The following is a 6,912-nucleotide window of genomic DNA, read 5'->3' as shown; positions in this document are numbered from 1 at the left end:
TAAAGTGGAGGTGGTGGCTTTTACTTTATAGAAATCAAAAGGAGGTGACTTGAGGATTTCTTTTTCTTTATTCATGAAACAGAAAAGAGAATATTTCTTACTTGGAAAAGGGGGAAGGAAGACTTGACACTGAATTAAGTCTCACAGTGCTTCCGTGAGTCAGACTGGGCCTTCTGGTGTAATCTGAATCTGGTCAGTTTTATGAAAATCTGCCAGTACATGACATAATTCCTCCTTTTAGCGAGACAGGATCTAAACCATGGAAAGGCGAACCTTGTATCTCTGTTAAACCACTCTTAGGAGATGTTACCTTTAGTTGGATTCATTTTTTTTCTCAATTACATATCATTTTCTCTCTTCTTAAAACGAATATGCCCATAAATATTCATATTTCCGACTTTTTACAGTAACTTATTCAAAATTCATGTTGAACGTACCTGCTGAAAATGAAGCTCCCTTAAGTGCTCCAGCAATTAAAGGAGAGTCAAGACTCTGACTTCTGTCCTCAGTGCAGTTATAAGCCACCCTCAGCAATGAGATAAACATGGCAGGTGGACCTCAGAGAAAAGTGCTGGGGTGAACGGGACACGAGAGGAAGGACGGGGCTGGGGGCTGGGGGCTGGGGCAGCTCTCGCTGTCTGTGTCACCTGTGCAAGTCCTGTCCCCAGCGTTCGCTCACCTGGAAATCAAAAGGCAATAACAGTAGCCTTTCAGGAACGTGTCACGATGACGTAAAGGAGTGAACTGAACACGTGGACAGGTGTCTGTCCTGCGAGCGCTCTCCGAGCTCCGTTGTCTCTGAGCGGTGGAGTTCATCCGTTCTCTGTCGTGAAGAGTGGGGACACCGATGCAGCGGGGGCGATGTTAGCAGGTGTCTGGTCTTCCCTCGTACGTCCTTATGTTCTTAATATGTACCTGAAAACGTTCTCTAGGAGTCATTGTAAGTATAATATAACTATATAAGTTCTTGAGTTTTCACCTTAACTAGAATTGGCATAAAATGTTTATACTAGTTTTGATCTCTGTGTATTTCAACGTATGAAATATAATTGCAACCTTTTCCTTTAAACTATTTCACAGAACATGAAATGATCCGAAATAACTGGCAAGGGGACATTTGGTCTTATTACTTACTCACAAAATTGCAAGAAAAAAATAAAAACAAGTGTTCCCCAAGTATCTGTTCTATCTCTTTAAAATATTTTGGGCATGATGAAAGGAAGCCCTAGGTGATTACTGGAGAAAAGAAGCTAATTCATTATTTCATTTAAGAAGCACTTACACACCTAAGCAATTAAACCACGAAACAGAAACAACATAGTGATTTTTAAAAAAATTTAGGCCAAAAGTTGGGTGCCTCATTGCTAAATGTAGGCATGCGATTTACAGCCACACACCCTTTTACAGGTTCTTTGGTCCTTTTGATACTCAGTTTCTTAGTCTGCAAATTAGAAGCGACGTTTGTTTCTGACACTAACCATCCAAGGCCTCTTAAATTTCCGGTGAGGTGAGGCGACCTGGGAACCTGTAAAGGGCTGTGTCGGTGAAGGCAGCACTGTCACTGTCACACGATCTTTATCAGGACGGTGAGTGAACTGCGAGGTGAGCGCCCCTCCTCCAGCGATGGGAATGCACACGGCGTAAACGGCACCTTCCAGGCAGGAGGGTTCTTCTTAAAACCCAAGGATGTTTCAACCCCCACCCCCAGATGCCATTTGTCTTCATGCACGTATTTTATTTTCTAACTAACACGCTTTGAACATCGTTGGCATTGGCGGCGTGTGCTGCTAGGGGACTTTTAAGTCCCTGTTGAAGGTTGGCTCAGGAGTGACTGTGTGGTCGTAATCACCGATTTCTGACTTCAAGCACCAGAGCTTAGGATTTTAGAGGAAAATACTCAAAGATACTTACACACTCTCCAAATAAACGTATTTTGGCCATACTGAAAACCTGTTAATATTAAGATCTGGCACCTTCCCCCGCCCCTTTTCTCCCTTTAATTGAAGTACAGTCAGGCAGAACGTGTCAGTTCGGGTGCGCAGCCTCATGTCCCAGTCACATGTGAACATACATCTGTTCGTTGTCATATTTAAAATCTGGCAGCTTAAAAATAAAATGCAGAAGAGGTTTTTAGCTGAACAGTTGTGGGACAGACATCTCTGATGGTTTCACTTGATCTCTCATTTTAGTCTCATAACATCTCTGTCGCTGAAATCCATGCGGACTAACACTTTGTTATTGAAACCTGGCGTTCCCTAAGTTCGTGCTCTGAGCCAGAGCCCTGAAAGCACTCTCGGCGTGTTCCTGGTGGGTTCTTCTCCTCATTTTGAGCTGAGCAAGTCGAGCCTTAAAGACGCCACGTGCCCTCCCACAGGCCGCTACAGCGGTTCTGACAAGATCCCCGTCTTCTTCAGATCTGTTAGCTTGTCCCTGACGGTGTTGTCACGGGCTTGAAAGACCTCTTCAGACTTAACTTCCACTTCACGATTCCTGTCTTATTCTCCAGTCTTCTACTGAATAGTTTAGCTTGACAAGCGCGTTCTCATTTTCTGCCTTTGAGTTGTGCTCGCGCCTCAGGAAGCACCGTCATCTTTGGTTCGGAGTGTCTTCTGCCTCCTGTAGCCACTGGATTTTGGTAACGACGCACTTCGTCCATCTTCCTCTCTCCGTAGATTCCTGGTTTTCTTTGCTTTGTGTGACTGACATCTAACACTCAGTTGTGGGTGTTAAACTAACCCGATGGCAGTGGGGGAGCCCCTCTGGGCGGAGGGTTGTCCATCCTTTGCTGGAGGTGTTGGGAAGAAGCCACTGTCTGCACAGCTGCCTTGACTCTGTCAACTCTGCGGAGCTCCCAGGCTCAGGGCGTGGAGGAGGCCAGCCCCTCTCTCCTCCTTGCCTTTTAGGTCCTGCATGATCTGTGTGCCCATTCCCTAAGGGTTCCAGATTCTCCACATCACAGATGGACTGGTCTTCACCCATTGGCTTTCCTGCCCTGGTCCCAGAGCTTCTTCAGGCCAAGTAGGAGAAGGTCCTGTGGCTGTCCCCAAGCAGAGCCAGCACAGAGCTCCAGCCAGGCATGACGGTTGGAGAAGCCGCTCTTCCTTGGCTGGAGCTGCTAATGGACGTGAGGTTGGCGTGGAGGCTGGTTGGGACGCTGTCCACCAAAGACTTGCTAACGAGTCATTTGAAGTAGTAGGGCATGATGACAAGGACATGGGTCAATGATCAGTGCCACAAAGGTGAAAAGGTTCCCTTAAAATATCTGCACACGTACAAAGGACGATTTACAGTTTAACCGCAAATTAAGAATGAGTGCCCAGCCCTCATGCACTGGACTGAGTGTATTTACCTCCGCTTGGCTTTGTGCTTCATCTCTGATTCACTGATCTCCTTAAGATCTCCCCTTCTCTTTCTTTTTTCTTTTCTTTTCTTTTCTTTTCTTTTCTTTTCTTTTCTTTTCTTTTCTCTTCTCTTCTCTTCTCTTCTCTTCTCTTCTCTTCTCTTCTCTTCTTCTCTGTTCTTTTTTCTTATGGGCAGGAAGCTCAGCTCATGAGATCTCAATGACTTAGTTATTTCGAATTCCATGAACCATGTGAAGAGAGCTGGGACTCACTTTACCCATTCAGACTGATGTGCGGCTCTTGAAAAGACAGACTGTTGGAAAGGGCGCAGGGTTTGAAACATGGCGGACGACACGGACCAGCAACAAGCGACCCACATTGTAGGAGAGCCAGGGGCTCTCGTCAGGCTCAGCCTGGATGAGCGAATCTGCATGAAAATAGAAACGACAGAGAGCTTCGAGGCACGTTGCGTGCTTATGATCAACATTCGAATGTGGTACTGGGAAATGTGGAGGAAGCTGTGACAGATGTAGAAACCGACGAGGAGGCGTGTGAAGAGATACGTAAATCGACGAGGCGGAATATTCCGATGCTCTTTGTTGGGGAGATGCTGGTGTGCTGGCTGCCCCACCCCTGAGAGTTGGCTGAAACAAAGAATTTGTCCTGTGTGGAGAATAGGAGACTTTGTATTATTGCCTCTTTAAATGTAGAAGACACTCAAAAGAGAAACGTGTACATTTCGATGTTAAGAAATGACCAAGCATTCTTCCATTCCTGAAATAAGTCGATTTGCAGATAACTAGCAAATTCCTAAGCTAAATGGCATTTTAGTTTTTCTCCATCCCTTCCAATAAATGTGATCACCAAGCTGCAGAACAAAAAAAAAGAAAGAAAGAAAGCAAGCCTGTTGTGTTGCCCGATACGTGGACTCACTGGATGCCTTTGAGGTCCTTACTTCTCCGCTGTGATGAGTGAGATCTAAACTCCAAGTGCTCAAGGGAGCCTGTCTTGCCCGAGGGACTGCTTGTGAGCACACACTTCTGGGTAACTAAACTGTCCTATTCCAGCAACACTTCCAAGGATGGAGTTACTACTGGTTGAATTCTCAAGAATGTACCAGTTTCTATCGCAACATTTTGACCCTTAAGGAAAGTTCACAGGACAGCCAGTTTCACTGGTTCCATGCGGACTTTTCCCCTTTCGGTAAATCTTCAATATTAGTTGCTTCACTTCTACTAAAACTGAAGGCAGATAGATTATTGACCATTTCAAACGCCTGGTGACTCATGGCTGATAAAAGGAACAATTTACTTCCCGTTTTAACCATGACAGTTAAGGTTTTGACCAGGAGCTATTTCCAGTCTGTGTGCTATTCCTCTAGCCCTCCCGACTGTTTCTCCTTTTAAAATGAAGTCAGGGATTCAGGGAAAATGCTTACTCTTTGCTAATGAAGTCAAAGGTAGCTTATTAATACCTTAGTATTTTTTATGAAAAGGATATATCTTGCTTCCACAAAATAACAAATTTGATCATGCCGTGAATATCTGGGCAGTTGGTTTTGATCTGACCTGTAGAAAATCTGCCAGTCTTCACCTCCACGGTCTGCCAAATGTGGGCTGTGCCCAGTGCTCTCCAGGCGTCACCCACTTCTCAGAGCTCAGCGGCAAGTGAATTTCTCCAAGAATTCTAGAAAATATTGTCACTGTTTTGAATATGTGCATTTCTCCACTTGCAAAAAGCTCACATCACACTCTTTTTTAAATATTATATGATATAAATCTGCTGTCTAAACACTACCAAAACTCTTTTTCCTTTGGTTATTCAGAAAACCCTTATAATCTTATGGTTGGCAGGTAATGTTGAGTTTACCTATTCCAACACTTTTATTTTTGAGGATAGTTAAATTGAGACCAAAAAAGGTGTCTTTACCCCGGTTTTACACAGCTAGTTAGCAGTCACACTAAGACTAGAAGATAGTTTTGTCTAATTCATCATTCTGTTGTATCATCGCCAACACTCCAGAGGGGAAAGCAGTGATGTTTTACCAGTGAAAGGAGAGATAAACAGTCAGGGGACTAAAAACCAAATAATAAGTGTAATTAACTAAACACTATGTCCATACCCAGGCTTTATTTTTTATTTTTTAAACTTTTTCTTACTGAATGAAAGATTCTTTAAACTCTATAGTGCTTTACAATTTTCAGAAGTTTCACACACATGATCTCATATAATCCCATAATAACCCCCCGATATAATTCTCTCCCCCTAAATCGCCCCACCCCCACTGCCCCGCTGGTAACCACTAGTTTGTTCTCTGTATCCATGAGTCTGCTTCTTTTCGCTTTCTTCACTAGTTTGTTGTCTTTTCTGGATTCAATGTATCTATTCAGGATTTAAAAACAACGTCTAAGGGAGCCCTCCTGCACCTTTAAAGGCAGGTGTGATCGGCCCTTCTTACTGCCGGCCGCGCTGAGGCGCAGAGGGTGGCTGCCTTCGTAGGTCCGAGCGTGCAGGTAGGAGGTCCAGACATCTGCAGTAGCTGGAGTCACAGCGAAGGCCCATGGTCGCTGGGCACCGCATCCCTTTCCTGGGAGATGGACTCACGGGCTGTACTTTGACTGAGTGCTTAGTATTCCTTCGACTTTGGTGGACTTTCTGCTTTAAATGTTGTCAGTTCCCATTGGCACCACTCTCTGCTGTGAGAGACCAAGACAAAACCTCGAGGCACTGCAAAAGCACCGTGGACCCCGCACTGCTGATCCGATTTTCCACGCATGCATCTGGATCTCACCATGGAGATACACGCCACTTACCAGGCTTTTCCCAGGCTCGGCTCCTAGAGGGCCGGTAGGAGAGGGGAGGCCTTTGGCCAGATTCCTAAGTCCTTGGCAGAATAATTTTAGGGCCCAGATATGTCATCTTATTTTCAAAACCACTTTTCTTCTGCTTTCTTTAGATTGACACCTGTTTCTTCTTGGTGCCACATTTTACTTCAGTCCAGCTGGATGGATTTTCTCATCAAAGAAATCCCCCACCATGTTGCATGGGTCAGTGGCTATTTGTTTCATACAGAAAATACAGACTTAAATTTCTTATCTGGTTTATTTTACACTTTGCAGGCAGACATTTTTCGTATTCTTCTGTGTACAGTAATAAAAACCTCATTTTGGAGTTTGAGCAAAATACACTGTACAGTTGGTGAGCTGCAGAACCCCACTGAGCCAATTTGTGTCATTGAGGCGAAACCTAAAACAAACAACCCAAACCGTGTCCTTTGATTGAATTATCTAGATTGCCAGACCTGCTCTTTCCAAATAACTGTATCTCCCGCTTTGTTTTGCTGCTTTGTAAGTAAGGTCCAGCGTAGGGAGGAAGCAGGTGTGGCCAGGAGGCGTGTGGTCCACAGGCAGCCCCAGGCCATGCACAGCACAGGGGCGCTGACAGCATCATTACTCCTGCCTGACTCTGGACACATCCGTGAAAGTGGGGCCTCAGGAGATAAAGCAAATAAGACTTTTTTTTTTTTTTTTTTTACTTTTTGGGTCTTTTTTTAAATTGAAGTATGGTCAGT

At 44.6% G+C, this 6,912-nt stretch overlaps 1 pseudogene; it reads left to right on the top strand.

The window, feature by feature from the left end:
* Positions 1 to 3,682: 3,682 nt before the first annotated feature.
* LOC102543215 (U6 snRNA-associated Sm-like protein LSm3 pseudogene) lies at positions 3,683 to 3,989 on the top strand (annotated as a pseudogene).
* The last annotated feature ends 2,923 nt before the right edge of the window (positions 3,990 to 6,912 follow it).

This window comes from Vicugna pacos, chromosome 29, assembly GCF_048564905.1.
Source record: "Vicugna pacos chromosome 29, VicPac4, whole genome shotgun sequence".
Taxonomy (NCBI): domain Eukaryota; kingdom Metazoa; phylum Chordata; class Mammalia; order Artiodactyla; family Camelidae; genus Vicugna; species Vicugna pacos.
Note: the sequence above shows the minus strand (reverse complement) of the source record. Positions and strands in the feature narration are given on the sequence as shown.